Here is a 22,718-nt window from a genome sequence, read left to right on the forward strand (position 1 = left end):
CAGGTGAGCCCGGCGCAGGTGGGCAGGTGCTTGCGGCGGCAGCATCCGGCGAGCGGATTGAGGCGGGGGGTGCTCGAAGCCCCCGCTGCCGCCTGGCTGGCTTCCCGGTAGCCGGCGTCGGAGCCCGGGCGCTGCGGGGCTGCTGCGATTCCCTCCGCCTCCGCTAGAGGCTCCCAGCGGGCGCCGCGGCGCGGGTGGGTGTGGGGGCGCCGGGAGGCGGAGGGGCGAGCGCAGGGAGCGAGCGTGCCCGCGGGGTGGCAGAGCGGGCGCTGCAGGGGGAGGCGAGGCGAGCCCGGCCGGGGCGGTGGGACGGGAGCCGGAGTCCCGGCGCGCCTCCCGGCTGCGTGCAGAGCTGTCGGGACGCGGGTCCGAATCTGGGCTGTGCTCCGGGAGGCTGCGCCCGAGCCGGAGCCACTTCGGGGAGGGAGGCGATCCTGGCTCCGCGTCCTAAGGGCAGTCCCAGGAGGTAAGTCCTCGTTCTCCACTCTCCTTTCGCGCCTCCTGGGTTCTCTTTCAATTCTCAGCCGGTTACCCAAGATGGGAGCGAGTGGAGGATGCGGGTCTGTGCGGTGTGTATCTAAAGGTGCCTTTGAGTCTTCCTCCGTGGAGCCCCGTGGGAGGTATTTTCGAACTAATTCTTAATTTTTCCGTTCCCCCCAAATGTTCGGCTGCTTTAAGGGAAGTTTCCTGCAGAGACGGCCAGGTGGCTGGTCTGTGGACCAGGCTGCTCCGAGGTGAGCGAGGGGACCCGCGGTGCTCCCCTGAGCCGCAGTGGACGGGGGAGTGTGCGCCTCGAGGGGTGGGGTGTGGTGGAAAAGGGCGTACCACACCCTCTTCTTTTCCTCCCCTTTCCTTTGCACCTGATGGTGAAGTCTCAGCATCTAGCATTTAATTAATGTTCTTTTCCTAAGAGATTGGCTCTGAGAACGGAGCAAAGATGCTGATAGACTTGGAGAGAGAGAGATAAGGGTGAGGAGGAAGTCAGGGTGAGAACATCAGGAGCGGAAGAAGGGTGAAGTTAAGCTTGTGTGCCTGAGGTGGGTTGGGGGTGGGGGCGGTGCTGGGAAATGGCCTTGAAGTTCAGATGATTTGATGAAGTCTCATTCATTTCACATTTCACACCATCTTTGACAAAATCCTTGCTTAAGCCACTAACAGAAATCGCTTCTACTGGCTACTGCCTTCGGCACGGTGGGTGCTGAATATGTGTGGTGATTGTGTTTAAGCTAAAAAAAAAGTGAGTAGTGTGATTATGTGTGCTTGGCGTGATTATACCATGTCTGTCAGGCAGCTGGCAACGTATGTATTTTTCAGCGTGCTGTTTTGTGTTCGTGCCTACCATATGTGGTCATTTTACACTCAGCAGTGCAATTCCAGAGTCCTTTAAAGGTGGCCCTTAACAAACCCGACTTGTGATATTAACCCTCTTGCAGAATAATCCTGAAGGAAGACAAAAAAAAAAAAAAAAATGATGGGAGAGTATGGAATATTCTGGGAATACTAAATAAAAGCAGAGGTCCAGCGTTTATAAATACTGGGCCACATACTGAAAGAGTGAACATTTTTTTCAAAAATGAGAAGCAGTGGTTAAAAGGAGGAGAATATTCTTCAGTGTGCTATCATCCCATCACCCAGTAGTGTGGATTACTTCCCATATAGTGAGCGTGTGAAGCAGGAAAAATGAAGCCCTTTCTGCTGGAAGTGTTTCGTGAGATACTGTCAGGTATTTTAAGAATTTGAATGGGATGGGTTGCCTATTGATGATAACTGAAGTAGTTTGGTGACCACTTATGTGTAAGGCATCTATTATTTTTTATTAAGGTAACTATGTAAGTTTATATTATATAATAAGTGTAATTGTAATGGAACAGGCCAATGTATTCATGTTTTTCATTCCAGAATAACACATAGCATGATCTCAGGGAAGATTTATGTAAAGTTTGTCATTCATGTATTACATGGATGGAGCTCTGTGTTGAAGGCAAGAATAAATGGCTTGCTGAAATCTTGAAAAAAGATGGTTTATGTTCTTAAGATAATACTCTTTTAGAAATTTTATTATGTGACAAAATAGTAGTTACTCATCTAAATATAGTTATCTGCATGTTTAGACACAGATTATTCATTTGTTGAACTGAATTAATGAAGACAAATGCATAACAAGGGCTCAATTTTCTTTATGAAAGAACCTGAAACCAGAGGAAGACCTGCTAGCATTAGGAAACCGTGTATATGATGCTCAAGAGATACTGTATTTCTTGACAATGAATTGAATCAAAGTAGTGAGGCTGGTTTGTAATCTCAAATTGTTATAGAACTCCATCTCTAAAGATTTTTCTCTGTCTCATAAATGTGATTTTAAAAGAGTTAGAACATCGACATTTTCCTGGAATGCTGTGGATCTGAGAATTGTTTGAGTCCTCTGAAACTTCATGTCAAGAATAAGAAGTGATAGGCTGTTGTCACAAATTAATTGGCTTGATGCTTCAATTAAAAACTGATTATTATCTGGCTCTGGTTGTCATTATGGTTGATTTCGTTTGGTCTCTAGATATTCTCTGAAAGGACTCTAGGTGGAAATGTTTTCCTGTAGTACAAGGATAGGAGGTCACTGTATGCAAAAGGTTTGTCAGTTTCTAATTCTCCAGTTTAGTTGCATTTTTATAAGGCAGGAACCTAGATTGAAAAAAAATGTTTTTGGAATTTTCATAATTTTCATGAATATTTCCCCATTTGTCATAGCCCTCAACTTTTGGTACTCCGTTTATAATTTTGATGCGAGAATAACATCACCAGGCCCCTTTCTTTTATGGCTTGGGGGTGTTTTGTTAAGAACTTGAAGAACTATTTAATGATGAAAGATCACATTTCCTGAAAGAAAATCAATGGAACTTAAAATATGTGTGATAAGGAAATGAAAGAATAAGAGGGACAGGTTACATACTAGACAAAAGGTTGACTGATCTGCATGTACCTCCGATTTCTTCTTTTAGCAACCATTTTTGTTTAAAGAAAAAAACATATTTTGCAAGTATTCCCTCCCTCCCTCCCTCCGCCTTCCTTTTCCCCTCCCTCTCCCTCCTTCCCTACTTGCTTTCATTATTTCATTTCCTCTCTCCTTTGGTTAAAATATTTACTTCTGGAAAAAAGCTATACCGATTTATAGTTATTTTACAGTTATTGGTTCATACTTTATCTGTAAATGGGAGGTAGTTTTAAAATACTAATTGTTCCATTATTTAAATTTTTTCATGGAAGAGAACCATGAACTGTGGGGTTGATTCTTATGGGAGTACAGATCATCAGTTGATTATTATCTCTCATATCTATTTGCCTCTTAGGTCTGGTTGCAACTCCACTGACTTCTGTTTCTGGGAAGTGTACAAGCTTGGAGAGTAGTTACCTGGGATGGATGTACTGTCTTGAAATATGGTGCATTTTTGTTTTGAGTGCCTTATTCCCATGTGCATCGTGCCCAGAGTAATCGAGTCTGAAATATTCTCAGTAAGCAAATAGTTGAGCCACACTTTTAAACCTGCTCGGAAATAGTAATCCAAACAGTAAGGTCCTATAGTGCAGGGGACAATATTCAGTATGCTGTCATAAATCATAATGGTAAAGAATATAAAAAATAATATATATTATTTTAATATTCACCAATATATTTGAGTATGTTTAAATATTTTTATGAATATTATGAATATACATTTATATGTATATATATTATTCAGTTCAGTTCATCGCTCAGGTGTGTCTGACTCTTTGCGACCCCATGAACCACAGCACGCCAAGCCTCCCTGTCCATCACCAACTGCCGGAGTCCACCCAAACCCATGTCCATTGAGTCAGTGATGCCATCCAACCATCTCATTCTCTGTCGTCCCCTTCTCCTCCTGACGTCAATCTTTCCCAGCATCAGGGTCTTTTCCAATGAGTCAGCTCTGTGCATCAGGTGGCCAAAGTACTAGAGCTTCAGCTTCAACATCAGTCCTTCCAGTGAACATTCAGGACTGATTTCCTTTAGGATGGACTGGTTGGATCTCCTTGCAGTCCAAGGAACTCTCAAGAGTCTTCTCCAACACCACAGTTCAAAAGCATCTAATTCTTCGGCACTCAGCTTTCTTTATAGTCCAACTCTCACATCCATACATGACTACTGGAAAAACCATAGCCTTGCCTAGACAGACCTTTGTTTGGCAAAGTTATGTCTCTGCTTTTTAATATGCTGTCTAGGTTGGTCATAGCTTTCCTTCCAAGGAGTAAGCATCTTTTAATTTCATGGCTGCAATCACCATCTGCAGTGATTTTGGAGCCCCCCAAAATAAAGTCAGCCATTGTTTCCACTATTTCCCCATCTATTTTCCATGAAGTGATGGGACCAGATGCCATGATCTTAGTTTTCTGAATGTTGAGCTTTAAGCCAACTTCTTCACTCTCCTCTTTCACTTTCATCAAGAGGCTCTTTAGTTCTTCACTTTCTGCCATAAGGGTGGTGTCATCTGCATATCTGAGGTTATTGATATTTCTCCCGCCAATCTTGATTCCAGCTTGTGCTTCCTCCAGCCCAGCGTTTCACATGATGTACTCTGCATATGAGTTAAATAAGCAGGGTGCCAATATACAGCCTTGAAGTACTCCTTTTCCTATTTGGAACCAGTCTGTTGTTCCATGTCTAATATAACTGAGTCACTTTGCTGTACAGGAGAAATTAATACATTGTAAATCAACTATACATAAAAAAATAGTAATCCATTTTAGGAAAGCCTTAACTCCATCTAAGTCTTTAATAAATGTAACTATTTTTATTTAAGTGTCACTCAGCGAATGCAATTGCTAAATGGTTTTGAAATGTCCTCAGAGAGAAAAATCTGTCCAAAAATCTCCAAGAGAAACTAATTTGAGTGCCAGCAGGAGGCAGCATTAATAAGAAGTACAGGACTTGGAATCAGAAGACTTGAATTCTACTTCTGTCTCTTATGACTAATGTGTCACTTTTGAAAAGCTCTCCATTTCTCTAAGGCTTAGTGTTGAATTCAGTAAAATGGGGAAATTTGATATCTACCCACTCTATCCTTGGGTTTAAAACCTAACTACACCTAGGTTTAAGCTTTGGAAAAAGAAAAAAACTTGCAAGTACTAAGTAAATGTCAGGCATTGTAACACTTGATATGGAGGTAAATGCAATAATGTGTTTGAAGAATACCTGTAAAACTTCCATGTGTGCTGTGTCCTGTACTCACTGGTTTCCAACTCTGTGACCCCAACAGTCCTGGCAGGAGTGTAGTCTGCCAGGCTCTGCTGTCCGTGGGATTTTCCAGGCAAAGAATACTGGAGTGGGTTGCCATTTCCTCCTCCAGGAACTCTTCCTGACCCAGGATTTGAACCCATGTCTACCTGTGTCTTCTGCATTGCAGGTGGATTCTTTATCACTGAGCCACTAGGGAAGCCCTTAAAACTTTCATAATGAAGCATACATTTTTATATGTCTTTGATGAGAAGATTTTTGTTTTCTGGAGGGCCTATTCACTAGTGTTTTGAAAGTAAAATTAAATTTATGTGTACATATTTCAGGTGATTTTCTCAAAGTTACCATTAATATGGCACAAACTGGCAACATCCCTAGTGTTCCCGTGGTTGACTCCCCCTTCTAATGCAGGAGTTGTGGGTTCAATCCCAGGTCTGGGAGCTAAGTTCCCACACACAGGGGGGTGTAGCCAAAAATTAAAAATATGGTACAAACATTGTGTGATGCTTACTGTTTAAGAATAGGATAAAAGAAAGAAAAGTCAGGTATTTTTGAATAGTAAAGTTTAAATGGAGTCCCTGTATTTTTGTTTTGTTTTTAGCATTCTTTATTTCTGAAGTTTTCTTCTTCTTGTGTTTACTTAATTTGACATAGTAGCAATTGTCTTTGTTTTTCCTAGGCCAGTTACCCAGTTTCTGTGAACTCAATTCTCAGGTCAATTACCCAATTTCTATGAACACTTTAAAAATATTTAGCTTTTGAAATGTTAAATCGGTGGTTTGATTTGTGCAGTGGGACCCAAAACTACTATAATACCTTAGTTTTTACAATGGAATTTACCCAGAAATGCTGGTAGTCAATTTGTCCTATTTTATTTTAGTGATTTAAATGCTGATTATATTGTTTATAGGTTATTTTCATCAGGCGAATTAGTAAGGAAGTAGATTGTAAATACTAAATGACTCATTGACTTGAGTAAAAGTTTAAAAGCCCCACTGAAATAATTATGTGCCCTTTTGATAAAATATGAGACCTGCTAGGATAAAATATGAATAAATTTTGTGGCTTTTGTAAATGTGTTCAGCAGTTAATGTAAGAACAGCCCATCTTTCCTGGTCACAGGGATAAGTCAAATACCATTTCCTTCCTTTGAATTTTAGTGTCATTGTTGATATAAACTATGAATGTATTTCTCTAATAATGTTAGTAAATCTAAATGCAAACCTTGGAACCTGGACTTGGAAACAAATTATTTTTTGCAGGTATAATAGAACATAACATCATATTGTCGCTAAAGAGAGAATTGTTGCCTTTACAAAAGTCATAACCAAATTTTAGTGTAACAGAAATAAATGGAAAAATCTAAGATTCCTAGCACATTTCAATTTCTAGGTGTAGCACTAGAGAGTTTTTGAAATGGATTCTAAATTGGACTGCATAAGAGGATTTTGTGTCTTCATACAATCCCATTCTATTATAATGTAACCATGGTTAGCTGCAAGATATCTATCTAGTAGCCAGCATGAAGGAAAATAATTAGCATAAAAGCTGTATTGCTCCTGGTGTACCAGGAGAGGCAACAACAGTGCCTTGTGATAAATGTTGATTTTTGAAATGTGGGGCTTCATTTGTCAAAGGGAAATAGCCTTTATCTTCTTAGATATTTTTTTTACTCAAATTTTCTGTAATAATAAATATTTGTATATATTATAATATATTAATAGATTATATATTTTGTATATATACCTATATACCTTATATACTATATGCTTTACATATTATACTTTATATATATATACACTACACAATATATATACTCTATATCATAGATATTCTATACTATCTATCAGTCTATAAAGCAGTCTTTAGTCCATGTGAAGATATGTCTTTGACTGTCACTCATTGGTTGAGCATGTGATGTTGGATTGCAGATAGTTTCTCTGTAAGATTTGCCTTCAATTTTATTTGCAGGTAAATACTAAAACCCTAGCTTTGGTCTTAATTATAAAAAATTCATATGAATTAACACTCAGATATTTACTGATGTTAAAGTGACTTTTCGTATAATAGGATATGATAATGTATGTGAATAGGTCTTTGTTCTTAAGAATCTTGTGATCTTGTAAAGAGAGAAGGCAAAAGTGGGTGGTAATCTAACAACAAGAAAAGAATAATTTATTAACTTATTCAGAAATTCTTGTTAAATATCTGTTATTTGCAATACTTTGCAAAATAACAATGCTAGAGTTGTGTTACCAGGCACTTCAAAATAAGGTGAAGTGAGAGTGGCCTGGGAAGAATTCATAAAAGGGGAGTAAATTGGTCTGAGTAAAATATAAATGTACGATAAATGTATAATGTCACTAAGAATCAAAGCAATGCAAATTAATACAAGAGTGAGATAGTCTTGCTAATGAGTTGGGACAAAAGATTAAGTGCTGATAGATTCCATTTGTTGTTAATGGAGTGGGGAAATAGAGATTCATGTAGGTTGTTGGAAATATTATAAACGGGTTTGCCCCAGGTGGCTCAGTGGTAAGGAATCTGCCTGCCAATGCAGGAGATGCGGATTTGATCCCTGGGTTGGAAAGATCCCCTGGAGAAGGAAATGGCAGCCTACTCCCCTACTTTTGCATGGAAGATCCCATGTACAGAGGATTCTGGTGGGCTGCAATCCATGGGATTGCAGAGAGTCAGACACAACTGAGCAAGCAAGCAGGAACGCATTACCCACCTAGTGGGGTGAAATTTAAATACCTATTATATCATAAATGTTCATAATAGTTGGCTTTGAAGGTCCTCTTCTAAGAATTTATCCTGAAAAATGCTGTCATGAATTTGTAACAATATATTATATACATACAATAAGAAATGTATAACCTGAATGGCTTCAAATCTTTTAAAAAATTGTTTGTATAGTTAAAGTCTTTCTGTACCAAGTCAACTGGTGAATAGACAAAATGAACTATAGCCATACCATAGAATAATATTGAGCAATAAAAAGGGATGGAATACCAATGCATGTTACAGCAGAGATAAAACCTCGGATACATTATGTTGAATGAAACAAGCCAGACACAAAAGACCGCATAGATGCTTCTGTCTATATAAAATGTCTAGAAAAGCAATTCTACTGAATTCAAAAGTGGATTGGTGTTTTCCTGACACTGGAAGTGGGGATGGTAAAAGTGAAAGTGTTAGCTTCTCAGTCATGTCTGACTCTTTGCGACCCCATGGACTGTAGCCCACCAGGCTCCTCTGTCCATGAAATTCTCCAGGCACGAATATTGGAGTGAGTTGTCATTCCCTTCTCCAGAGGATCTTACTGACCCAGGGATTGAACTTGGGTCTCCTGCACTGCAGGTAGACTCTTTACCATCTGAGCCACCACAGAAGTCCTAGGAACAACCAGGAAACACGTGGGCAGAATGGATCTTTCGGGGTCATGCAGCTGTTCCATAATTGGATTGTCGTGATGGTTGCAAAAATCTGTAAATTTACTGGAAATCATTGAGTCGTTCACATAAAATGAGTACCTTCAATGATATATAAATTGTATCTCAATATGGCTGTTAAAGAATATCTGTAATCCAAAACAAAATAATACTCTAGAGTCTCTTAACAAAGTAAACCTCAGCAACAGATCACTTCACTAATAAAATCTTCTGAACATTTAAGGAAGGAGTAATGCCAATTCTACACGATCTTTCCCAGAAAATTACAGAAGGAGGAACACTTCCCAACTTAGATTCTAAGAGACCAGCATCACACTGATACCAATATCATGAAAAGACATTGTAGAAAAGAAAGCTACAGACCAATATCATGAACATGAATATAAATAGTATTAACAAAACTTGACACCAGATTATGAGAAGTGTTCATCTCAGAAATACAATGTTGGTTTAACATTAGAAAATCAATCACTACAGTATACCGTATTAACAGAGTAAAAAAATAAACATAAAATTATATGATCATTTCAATATATGCCACAAGAAATGTTTGACAAAATCTAGTACTTAATAAAACTTCCTATCAAATATTAAGAGATATAAGGGACCTTCAACTTCATACAGTGCATCTCCAATAAACCTATGGCTGACATGATACTTAATGGTGAAAGAGCAAATGCTTTTCCACTAATCTTGGAAGAAAGGCAAGAATGTCTGCTCTCATTTCTATTCAACATAATGGAAATTCTAGGCACCAGGTGAAACAAGAAAAAGACTCCAAAAGGTGGACAATTTGTAAAGAAAGAGCAAAACTCTTGAAATGCATACTTATTGAAGAATTGGAAAAACATCCATATATTCCCTAGGAATATAGTTACATAAACTTTGAAATACTCCTACAATGAATTCTACATTGCGTGGTGAGCAAGAAGGTAGACGGAATGTTGCAGATCTTTAAATATCATCATAGTGAGATCTTCAAGATACATTGTTGAGAAAATGTGAGTGTAATAGAACAATACTTGGTCAGTGATAGATTGACTGCTAATTTAACAAGTACTTTTTATATACCTCCTCTGTTTTAAGCACTGGCATAGGCTGTGGCTAATACAGTGTATATATGAAGGGGACAAATATAATCTTACCTTTGAGAGTGCAGGCCAATATGGAAAATAACATACAAGCAAGAGTAAGAAACTAAATATATTATGAAAATTTGTGCTCTATGCATTTAGAAACTAAGCAGAATGTCACAGATTTACCCATGAGGGTTGGAGGAGGGACAGGAAAACTTCTCAAAGATGTGTTTGGTACCTGGTGAACACTCAGTACAGAACTTTTTAAACAATAGACTAATCCATAGTGTTCTTTCCTCAGTTCAGTTCAGTTCAGTGGCTCAGTCGTGTCCGACTCTCTGCGACCCCATGGACTGCAGCACACCATGCCTCCCTGTCCATCACCAGCTCCCGGAGCTGACTCAAACTCATGTCCATTGAGTCGATGATGCCATCCAACCATCTCATCCTCTGTCGTCCCCTTCTCTGCTTGCCTTCAATCTTTCCAAGCATCAGGGTCTTTTCCAATGAGTCAGCTCTTTGCATCAGGTGGCCAAAGTATTGGAGTTCCAGCTTCAACATCAGTCCTTCCAATGAACACCCAGGACTGATCTCCTTTAGGATGGACTGGTTGGATCTCCTTGCAGTCCAAGGGACTCTCAAGAGTCTTCTCCAACACCACAGTTCAAAAGCATCAATTCTTTGGTGCTCAGCTTTCTTTATACTCCAACTCTCACATCCATACATGACCGCTGGAAAAATCATAACTTTGACTAGATGGACCTTTGTTGGCAAAGTAATGTCTTTGCTTTTTAATATGCTGTCTAGGTTGGTCATAACTTTTCTTCCAAGGAGTAAGTGTCTCTTAATTTCATGGCTACGGTCACCATCTGCCGTGATTTTGGAGCCCCCAAAAATAAAGTCTGACACTGTTTCCACTGTTTCTCCATTTATTTGCCATGAAGTGATGGAACTGGATGCCATGATCTTAGTTTTCTGAATGTTGAGCTTTAGGCCAACTTTTTCACTCTTCTCTTTCCCTTTCATCAAGAGGCTCTTTAGTTCTTCTTCACTTTCTGCCAGAAATGTGGTGTCATATGTATATCTGAGGTTATTGATATTTCTCCCGGCAATCTTGATTCCAGCTTGTGCTTCACCTTATTTCCCTTCATGTCTAATAACTCATGTGTCCATTGTCTCAGGAATATATACTGTACTTTGCTATCACCTGTATCGTTTTCATTTCCCCTGTATTGTTACATTCTTTTCTGTCTTGGAATAATTTCTCTATTATCAACAGCATTTGTTGAGCACCTACAATGAATAAATGCATCATATGCAGTGCTAGGGATACATTGTTGCTTAAAGGCATATCCTTATTCATTTCTCTAATTGAAGCCCTTTTCTACATGAGTGAGTTTAAATGTTTTTTTTAATTTTTTCTTATTATAGAATTAAAACATTCACATCATAAATAATTGAATGTTACAGAAACACAGTGAAAGAGCTTCCTGGGGCTCTCTTTTACCCAAGGTTTTGACAAAGTCCGAAGCTGCCTTGCAGAAGAAATGAGAGAAGAGGGAGGCTGTGTGCTGTGTGGATGAGACACCAGAGGATTGAGTGGTCAGAGACTAGAATAAGCTTGAGAACATAGATGTCAAATGAAAATTTTTCAAGTATGATGTTGTACAATTAACCCTTGGACAACACTAGGTTTGAACCGAATTGGTCCACTTACATGCAGATATTCTTCAGTAGTAAACTCTGCAGTTCTGTACTATCCAAGGTTGGTTGAATCTGCATCCACAGAAGCAGAACTGAGGATATGGAGGGTCTGTGAATATGGAGGAACTGTTGATAAGGGGGGCTGACTGTAAGCTGTGCAGGATTCTCAACTGCACCAAGGATGGGTGCTCCCACCCCTCCTAGGTGTTGAAGGGTCAGTACTGTGTACAATGGTCCTGCTTCTGATGACCTTAAAATCTTAGCAAAATCACACAACTTGTAGTAACTTGAATGTGATTGGATTCCTGGTAGAGGTTGGTAACAAGCTTATTTTTGTGTCAGAGTTGGAGCAGCAATCCAGCTAAGCTGCCATGTATGGACAAGAATATACTAGCAGATACATGCATTACAGATGCCCCTCCCTGGGACTTTTCCATGAGTGGCTTTAACAGTCTCATCCATTTATTCATATATTGGGTATATATATGCCTTCCAATATATCCCTTCCGAGTAATTGTTTAACGTATCCTTAAGCTCTAGAGCCCACAAAAGGTTATCTTGCCTTTCTATACATGATTTTTAATTGATGTTTTTCTTTGCTTTTCATAAAACTCATTCTAATTAACTAGTTCAGATTGATGACACTCCATCACCCTTTTTTCTTAAAGAACTTTTTAAGTGAAATTACTGAAAAGCATTTTAGAACATATGCACATATTAGTGATCTTATTTTTGTAGGTGCCAAAATCAGGAAGGAAGCATTTGTGGTTGGTTCTGTATTCAGGACTCTCACAGGGTACTGTATAACTCTGAATAAAATGTAGAGTATCTTTGTCAGAGAAACTGTATAAATCACTATCGGAACAAAGTGAATTTTATCAGTCATTATTCTTGAAAATACATATGAACAAGATTGATAAAATTAAAGTGAAATAGGAAAAGAAATAAATTCTGTTTGTGTTTGTAGGTGCTTATATAGCGTAGAATACTTAGGTCTTGGTGATTGTTGAGAAGAGGTACACTGGACTGTCCTATGGGATGTGGAACTTTTGCTCCTGTCTGTCCATCTATGGGAGCACCAGCTGTCGATTTTGTGGAGGGATTAGGGGAACAAAGATTAGAGTGTTTCCATCTGGTTCAGTAAAGATTCAGTGATTATGTTAATGTAAATTTCAAGGGAGGATGTGTAGTTTGATTCAATAGAAATTAATGATGCAAAATTATGGCTTTAGAAGATAGACAGTAGTCAAATGTTTTGTCACTAATAATGGTGCAAAACTATGGAGAAGTTATTTGCATTTTGGGAGGTGTTTATCATCCATCTTTCCATTTAGCTCTCCTTGTGGGAGAAGAGAGAGTAGCTAGATATCCAGTGTACTAATCGTTTTATAAGAATAAAGTGCTAATGAATTTAATTAAGAATTCATACTGAGTTCTGATATGTTGGAAACAATATTTAAAAGTAAAATAATGTAGTGCTGTGCTGTGTTTTGTCGGTCAGCTGTGTCTGACTCTTTGCGACCCCATGGACTGTCGCCCATCAGGCTACTCTACCCATGGGATTATCCAGGCAAGTATACTGCAGTGGGTTGCCATGTCCTTCTCCAGGAAAATAATATAGTACTTACTGATAAAACCTTTCCATTTTTTATATATCTCCCTACCTTTGCACTTTGGGATGGTTCCAACGGAAACAACCCTTTTGAGATTATCTGGACAAGCTCTTACTCGTCCTTTAAAACTAGCCTTGTGTCTTATTCTCAATAAACCATTCCAGAAACTCTGGACAAAATGTAATCTCTAAACTTTTACTAACTTACATTATTATATATATTTTTAAAATATTACTTTTATTTACTCTCCAGTGTATCTTTTCAAATCATGTGGTTCATGAGGGTAAAAATTATATTCTTCATTGTTTTTTAAAAATAATCTAGAATATAGTCAGTTCTTATTGAATATTTCTGGAATGAATTGAAATGTGATTTTATAATACTTAGAAAGTTTTAATATATCCAAATCCAAAACTATCATAAGGGAGATAGCATGCAATGAATAAAAGTTTGAAAGATTTGGTTTCAAATTCTGACTCTGCCATTGACTGCTAATTAATGCATCTCAAGCAATCTGTTAATCTCATGAGATGTTGTTTCCTAAGGTAAAACAGGTGTAATGACACCTTTCTACCCTGTACATCTTATGTAGAGTTTATGATAATAGAATAGATAAGGGGTAAAAATAAACTTGTATACTCAGTACCTATACAATTGAAGTCATTTCTGTATTAAATATATATATTTAAAAGCCATTGATAAAATAATCTCAAATGCAGTAATGTATATCATCTTTGTATAAGAATGGAGGTTTTTGTACAGGAAAGCAAAAACAAACAAATCAATTTTAGATTCATTTCTTTCTTTTGTATTTTATTCTCCTTTTATTATGACATAATTTTATCAAATTTTCATATCAAATGAATTTTATAGATTATGAAACAAGGGTAGCAATACATGTCAAATAATTGCAGTTTAAAACCTGGTTATGGATGGAGCAGTTGATAATTTGCATGTAGTCCTTTAGACTTGGATTGAAGATAGTTGAACAACTCATTTGACTCCAAATAAGCACTGATTTTATCCTGTCTTCAAATTACAAGCAGTTTGCATAGAATATCAGTATTTTAGTCTTTCATTTGGACTATTTGACCTCTTCAAACACTTATATCCTATTTTCTCCTATGAGGCCTTCTAGATCACTGACAGAAATTCAAAGTACAAATATTTACTGATTTAATGGTAGTTTGTATCTGGGAGATCCACTGTATACATGTTCTGATAGTATAAGGGGTTATCACTCTATGCCTAAATCTAGTTTATTGGAAATAATTATGTTTCTTCTTTCTCTGCCCAGCATTTCTATTTGGCCAATGTTAGAGTCTAATCAGATTTTCTGCTATTCATTTTGCTCTGATGGAGCATTTTCCTAGGTGTTTTTGACTTAAGTCATATTCTCACAGCATTTTTATCTTTAATTTTGGTTTCATGTATCTGGGAAAAACTCTAGGGTAGTTTAGCCTGATTTCTAATTTTTCTTCCATTTCTGTAATAGCTTTTTATCTTAATGTTTTTGAGATTCTCTTGGTTATATATGATGTTTTCCTTCTGATTTTCAAAACATATTTTGATAGTTTTGTTTTTATTTGGATTCACTTGGCAGTTGTTTTTTGTTTTTTTTTTTTCACTCGCTTTCTGACTTCACTATTCAAAGAAGCTGTATCCACCCAGCACAAACATTTTTTTTTTCATGTGTATGTTTCTTATTTAAGCAAGTGTTTATCTCCTTTTTCTTTACTACTATCCATTCAAACCTGTTTGGGGGGGCTAATCTTTTTCTTGCTTGTAAAGAATATCTCAGATAGGTTTCATATCTTATTTACATATTGTTAGAAAATAAGCATTGTGCTCAGTCAGTAAGTTATATCCAACTCTTTGTGACCATGTAAATTGTAGTCTGCCAAGCTCCTCTGTCCAAGGGATTTTCCAGGCAAGGATACTGGAGTGGGTTACTATTTCCTCCTCCAGGGAATCTTCCTGACCCAGGGATCAAAACCTCCTTGTCCTGTGTCTCCTGCATTGGTGGAGGATTCTTTACCACTGAGTCACCTGGGAAGTCCTATAGAAAATCAAATGCTCTATGACTACATCTGATAACTTGAATAGTCTCATTTCTATTATATTCTGTTCATTTAATAAGGAAGTCCTAAATTCATTTAGTAATAAAGTTTTCCAACAACGAGCCAATCTCATTACATGGTCCACAGCCTTGTCTAACTCAATGAAACTAAGCCATGCTGTGTGGGGTCACCCAAGACGGATGGGTCATGGTGGAGAGTTCCAACAAAATGTGGTCCACTGGAAAAGGGAATGGCAAACCACTTCAGCATTCTTGCCTTGAGAACCCCATGAACAGTATGAAAAGGCAAAAAGATAGGACACTGAAAGATGAACTCCCCAGGTCAGTAGGTGCCTAGTATGCTACTGGAGATCAGTGGAGAAATAACTACAGAAAGAAGGAAAGGATGGACCCAAAACAAAAACAACACCCAGTTGTGGATGGGACTGGTGATAGAAGCAAGGTCCGATGCTGTAAAGAGCAATATTGCATAGGAACCTGGAATGTTAGGTCCATGAATCAAGGCAAATTGGAAGTGGTCAAACAGGTAATGAACAAAGTGAACATCGACATTCTAGGAATCAGCCAACTAAGATGGACTGGAATGGGTGAATTTAACTCAGATGACCATTATATCTACTACTGTGGGCAGGAATCCCTTAAAAGAAATGGAGTAGCCATCATGGTCAACAAAAGAGTCCGAAATGCAGTACTTGGATGCAATCTCAAAAACGACAGAATGATCTCTGTTCGTTTCCAAGGCAAACCATTCAATATCACAGTAATCCAAGTCTATGCCCCTACCAGTAATGCTGAAGAAGGTGAGGTTGAATGGTTCTATGAAGACCTACAAGACCTTCTAGAACTAACACACAAAAAAGATGTCCTTTTCATTATAGGGGACTGGAATGCAAAAGCAGGAAGTCAAGAAACACCTGGAGTAACAGGTAAATTTGGCTTTGAAGTGCAGAATGAAGCAGGGCAAAGGCTGATAGAGTTCTGCCAAGAGAACATACTGGTCATAGCAAACACCCTCTTCCAACAACACAAGAGAAGACTCTACACATGGACATCACCAGATGGTCAACACTGAAATCAGATTGATTATATTCTTTGCAGCCAAAGATGGAGAAGCTCTATACAGTCAGCAAAACAAGACTGGGAGCTGACTGTGGCTCAGATCATGAATGCCTTACTGCCAAATTCAGACTTGAAGAAAGTAGGGAAAACCACTAGACCATTCAGGTATGACCTAAATCATATCCCTTATGATTATACAGTGAAAGTGAGAAATAGATTTAAGGGTCTAGATCTGATAGACAGAGTGCCTGAAGAATTATGGACGGAGGTTTGTGATATTGTACAGGAGACAGGGATCAAGACCATCCCCATGGAAAAGAAATCATTGATTAATTAGATGCAAATATGATAGGTTAGCTATTTCAAGTCATTAAACTGAACCCATAGCAGAATTCATATTATAAATACACTTGACAACCTTAATATAAATGCTGCTAGTGCAATATATAACATTGATCCTTCAGTTGGGATGAGGTTAGAGAGAGCAGGTAACTTCATCACAGTTAGTGTATTGGTAATTAATTAAAGAAAAGTGATTAATTCCCTACCTAACAGACACCATTGAGTTTTTTTTTTTTTTTTTTTTACATTAATGCTGTTTCAAGTGTAGTGGGAGAATCAAATTAGCTGGAAATTTCCAGCTAACATAATTCTGAACTTAAAGATGAACTCAATAGTATGAAAGTTTGGAAAAGTCTGCAGAAAATGTGATAGTGTTCATAAGAAAGATTATATACAATATCATTTTCAGTTAACATTATTTGCTGCTATTTTTTGATCTTACCTGTCTATATATCCATGGAACCTCAGCAAGTGTCTGACACCTAGTAAATGCTTTAAAAATGTTGAAGTACTCCTTAAGTGGAACATTCATTATAATTGTATTATCTTACTGGCTTCTGAGTCTGGTCATCTTGACTACGGTATTGCAACATAGAGAAATTAGGCAGTGAAGCAGCCGCAGAATGTTTTGTGATCTTAGCATTTTGAGCAGTTTTGAGACCCTGAAGATGATCTGCTAGATGGAAAACAGTGAGAGTAATAATGATAATTCGCAATGGGATCAACAAAACAAGTTGAAGGTGAGCAGGGATGGTTATTTAAAATCATTGCTAACAAAACAACAGAAAGCCTGTCGCAATAAAAAATCATCTTTGTATATGTACATTATAGCTAAAATTGAATAAGTATTGAAGATACAGATCAAGTTCCCTTTTATCAATAACCTATTTGAAAATGAAATATATAAATAACATACCTTTGCATAGCGTGAATAATGTTAGTCCTTCTTAAGCTACACAGGCTTCCCTCATAGCTCAGTTGGTAAAGAATCCGACTGCAATGCAGAAGACCCTGGTTTGATTCCTGGATCGGGAAGATCCGCTGAAGAAGGGATAGGCTACCCACTCCAGTATACTTGGGCTTCCCTTGTGACTCATTTGGTAAAGAATCCGCTTGCAATGTGGGACACCTGGGTTCAATCCCTGGGTTGGGAAGATTCCCTGGAGAAGGGAAAGGCTACCTACTACCTAGTATTACCTACCTACCTAGTATTCTCGCCTGGAGAATTCCATGGACTGTATACTCCATGGGGTCACAAAGAATCAAACAGGACTGAGCCATTTTCACTTTCACTTTGTTAAGCTACACAGCTTGCTTTCTATTTTTTCTCACATATACCAAAATCATAGTGATAATGCATTAAAATGCATCTAACATACCGAATACATTATTTTCAGAGTGAGAATGTTAGTCACTCAGTTGTGTCTGACTCTTTGTGACCCCATGGATGGTAGCCCACCAAGCTCTTCTGTCCGTGTGATTTTCCAGGCAAGAATACTAGAGTGGGTTACCATTCCCTTCTTCAGGGCATCTTCCTTACCCAGGGATCAAACCCAGATCTCCTGCACTGCAGGCAGATTCTTAACCCTGTGAGCTACCAGGGTAGCCTCATTTTTAGAACAATATTAATATTATATATCTTGTTTCTACTTCTTTATTGATGGTCTTGCTTAAATTTTATCAGATACTTGGACTCTTGTTGACTCTGAAACTGTGAGTCAGTGGAATTTGAATGTTTGTAATGGTGGCAAATGGTAGCCTGGTATTTCCCTATTTCTCACTGTGGACTAATAAATTTTTATGTTTTTGATGTTTATAATCATTTAGAATCTTTCTTTTTGATTACCAAATTGTTCCCAGTTGGCACTCAATAAATATTACCTAGCCTCCATTTTAGAAACCATATAAGCTTCTACTTTTTGGTGTTAACCTGCACTTAATTGCTCTGCCCCTCCAAGACTAATAAAACTCTATAACAGGCACTGGAAAATAACTTTATTCCTATACACACTTAGAAAAGTATAAAATTATTAAAATTAGAGACAATACCATGTCAACTAAGGAGCATATATTTTTAATGTTTGAACAGCTGTTTTAATTTCAAAATTAGTGTACTTTTACAAAATTAACATGAAAATATTAATATGCAAATGTTTAACAAAGGCAAATACAGTTTTTTTAAACACAGCTTTACAAGGTATAGTGTCCTCGTTGCTGGTCCTACTCCAGTCTTGGTTTTACTGTTGTGCTTGGAGTGTATGAAATTAGTGTAAACTTAGTTACTATCTTGGTATTTTTAATGTTAATTTATCTAGCAGTAGTTCCTACCTATTTTAATCCTATCAGCTAAGAAAAAGTCAATTTCAGAAAAGCATGGAGGATAAGGAAATAAAAAATATTACATTAGCTGTTTTATACTACTTTATAATTTATGTTAACTTTTTTTGACCCTCACAAATATTTTGGGATCTATTTTATTGCAAGACCATCTACTAGAAATAAGTAAAAATAAGTCAGTTTACTCAAATTTTGTTCTAATTAGCTTTTTTCAGTAATTTGCAGTAATCACTAACAATTAAAATATGCTTAATTATTATAATCATATATTTTGTGCACTTTATTCTAGTTAGATTGGCCATCTGTCTGATGACTTTTTAATCTGTTGCTTGTGGTAACAACCAGCAGATTATGATTCGACACTGACTGCTCTTTAACAAAGAAAAAGATTTTTAAAGATTTAATTTTAATACATTTCTAAAATTATCACAGTCACAGTAAAGCTAATGAAGTTTAATGCTCTTCTAAAAAATTGGAATGTATACTTCCTGTTTTCAGACTATGTTATATATGGAATACTGTATTTACACAGTTGATAAGATTGAAATATATATATTTATCAGATTTTCTATTTTCATAGAAATAGGTGTGATTTATTTTCCAGTTGCAGCACTCAATGATAAGATGCAAAGCTATAATTTGAACTTGTTTCTTTTATTACATTAGTATTGACAGACACTAAGGAAGAGCAGCTAAGTTTTATCATATTTTTAATTTGGAGCTTTATGGGTTGCAGAGATCCCCTGGAGAAGGGAATGGCCACCCACCCCAGTATTCTGGCCAGGAGAATTCCATGGACTTTATAGTCCCTGGGATCACAAAGAGTCAGACACGACTGAGTGATTTTCACTTTAGATATTTCTATGAACTAGGTGAAAATTGGATTGAAAAGATTAATAATAGAGTGAACAATCCAGAGATTTGACTTCGCATAGTACTATTAGAGGTTAAAGCACTATGAAAATGTAAGATGCTAGATTATGACTTTACTTATCAATAGATGTTAAGCTAAATTGTGTTCTTTACTGAGATGCAATGGGAAAAGAAGATTCTGTTCATAAGAATTTGATTTATAATTGTCTTTGCTCAGTACTCTAGTAGAGTGAGGCATGCTTATATATTCATTTTTAAAGATGTAATTGAAAGATGTAAATTGGCCTATTCATAATGCTTTATGCAAGTGGATTGATTGTGGAAGAACATTTTATGATGTGCAGGAGGAGTACTGGACCTGGATGCAGAAGACCTTAGTTCAGTATTTTAGCTCTGCGTCTTTTGCTAGCTTTGTGAGTTTGTACAAAGAACTTAACCTCATTGAAACTCCTGGGGAGATATAATGATTTGTCTGTCTATAATTGAAGTTTCTATGCATATGTAAAAGTAAAAGGAGGGAGTCTATGTAAAAACCCTTTAAAATTGCCAAGTGCAGTTCTGTTATCATTGTCATCCATAGTAGTATGCAATTTTATTGTTTTTCTTATTGCTAAATGTTGTGCTGTGTGCCAACTTATCTCATTTAATTCTCAAAATAGCTATATTCAGTTGGCATTGTTAGCAGCCCTATATGATAAATGAAAAAATTGGCATTGCCCGGAAAGTGGTGGAGCCAGCATACAAACTTAGTATTTCTAAAACCCATGCCTTTAATTAAGTATGGGTTAGTATGAAAGAAGAGTTTGTAGGCAAGAGGAGAGTGAAAAAGCTGGCTTAAAACTCAACATTCAAAAAACTAAGATCATGGCATCCGGTCCCATCACTTCATGGTAAATAGATGGGGAAGCAATAGAAACAGTGACAGACTTTATTTTCTTGGACTCCAAAATCACTGCAGATGGTGACTGCAGCCATGAAATTAAAAGACGCTTGCTCCTTGCTAAGAGTCAGACAGGACTGAGCGACTTCGTTTTCACTTTTCACTTTCATGCATTGGAGAAGGAAATGGCAACCCACTCCAGTGTTCTTGCCTGGAGAATCCCAGGGACGGGGGAGCCTGGTGGGCTGCGGTCTATGGGGTCGCTCAGAGTTGGACACGACTGAAGTGACTTAGCAGCAGCAGCTCCTTGGAAGAAAGGCTATGACCAACCTAGACAGCATATTGAAAAGCAGAGATATTACTTTACTGACAAAGATTAGTCTAGTCAAAGCTATGGTTTTTCTAGTAGTCATTTATGGATGTGAGAGTTGGACCATAAAGAAAGCTGAGGACCGAAGAATTGATGCTTTTGAACTGTGGTGTTGGAGAAGACTCTTGAGAGTCCCTTGGACTGCAAGGAGATCCAACCATTCCATCCTAAAGGAAATCAGTCCTAAACATTCATTGGAAGGACTGATGTTGTAGCTGAAACTCCAATACTTTGGCCACCTGATGTGAAGAACTGACTCACTGGAAAAGACCCTGATGCTGGGAAAGATTGAAGGTGAAAGGAGAAGGAGATGACAAAGGATGAGATGGTTGGATGGCATCACTGACTCAAGGGACATGAGTTTGAGCAAGCTCCGGAAGTTAGCAATGGACAGGGAAGCCTGGTGTGCTACAATCAATGGGGTCGGAAAGAGTCGGACACTTCTGAGTGACTGAACTGAACTTAGTATACTTTAGCATATGAGTTTACTTGTACTTTTGTCTTGTTGCCTATACTAAGATATCATTGAAATTAAATGTTAACCATACCAATCACAAAATATTTTAGTGTCGATGCAGTTGTATTCAGTCATCTTAGAAGTATTATCCTGATGGTTAGTTATCCATCAGAAGAGCAGGAATTCTCTGAATTTCCCATTTAGCGAGGTTATTTTTACTTCATTTTGTGTATTAGTTGTAGATTTTAGTTTGGCAAAGATGGAGGTGTGATTAAATTTCAGGGTATTTATAGCTTTGGTTCTAAATATCTGACCATATTGGGACTTCCCTGGTGGCTCAGACAGTAGAGCTGCTGCTGCTGCTGCTAAGTCACTTCAGTCATGTCCGACTCTGTGCAACCCCATAGACGGCAGCCCACCAGGCTCCGCCGTCCCTGGGATTCTCCAGGCAAGAACAATGGAGTGGGTTGCCAGTTCCTTCTCCAATGTATGAAAGTGAAAAGTGAAAGTGAAGTCGCTCAGTCGTGTCTGACTCTTCGCAATCCCATGGACTGCAGCCTACCAGGCTCCTCCGTCCATGGGATTTTCTAGGTAAGAGTACTGGAGTGGGGTGCCATTGCCTTCTCCGAGACAGTAGAGCATCTGCCTACAATGCTGGAGACCCTGGTTCTATCCCTGTGTCGGGAAGATCCCCTGGAGAAGGAAATGGCACCCCACTCCATTACTCTTGCCTGGAAAATCCCACGGACAGAGAAGCCTGGTAGGCTATAGTCCATGGGGTTGCAAAGAGTTGGACACAACTGAGCAACTTCACTTCACTTCACTTCATGTGACCCTAACCACCTCACTGTCCCTTTGTGTAACTTTGAAAATAATAAAATGGAAATTCCATAGCCTTTGCTTTTATTATTTTTGTGATATAAATTAAAGCATCATTGTTTAGTGATTTGAAGAAAACACTGCCACAGATTTACATAGCTGAAAAATAATTGGAATTGAATTGCTATAAATATTAAGAATTAATATCTTAATTTTCATACATTTCTGTTACCCATGTGCGTACACGCTTAGTCGCTCAGTCACGTCTGACTCTTTGCGACCCCATTGACTGTAGCCCACCAGGCTCCTCTGTCCATGGGGTTTTTCAGATGAGAATACTGTAGCGGGTTGTCATTTCCTACTCCAGGAGATCTTCCTGAGCCATGAATAGAACCCGTGTCTCCTATA

At 38.0% G+C, this 22,718-nt stretch overlaps 1 protein-coding gene across 1 annotated transcript in view; it reads left to right on the forward strand.

The window, feature by feature from the left end:
* The first annotated feature begins 243 nt into the window (after nt 1-243).
* Nucleotides 244-22,718, forward strand: part of LINGO2 (leucine rich repeat and Ig domain containing 2) — a 1,356,204-nt gene continuing 1,333,729 nt past the window's right edge. The window contains exon 1 of the transcript XR_014055953.1: nt 244-466. The gene's annotated coding sequence lies outside the window, so the exon portion shown is untranslated. The remainder of the gene's footprint in view (nt 467-22,718) is intronic.

This window comes from Giraffa tippelskirchi, chromosome 1, assembly GCF_054371585.1.
Source record: "Giraffa tippelskirchi isolate mGirTip1 chromosome 1, T2T-mGirTip1v1.2.pri, whole genome shotgun sequence".
Lineage (NCBI taxonomy): Eukaryota > Metazoa > Chordata > Mammalia > Artiodactyla > Giraffidae > Giraffa > Giraffa tippelskirchi.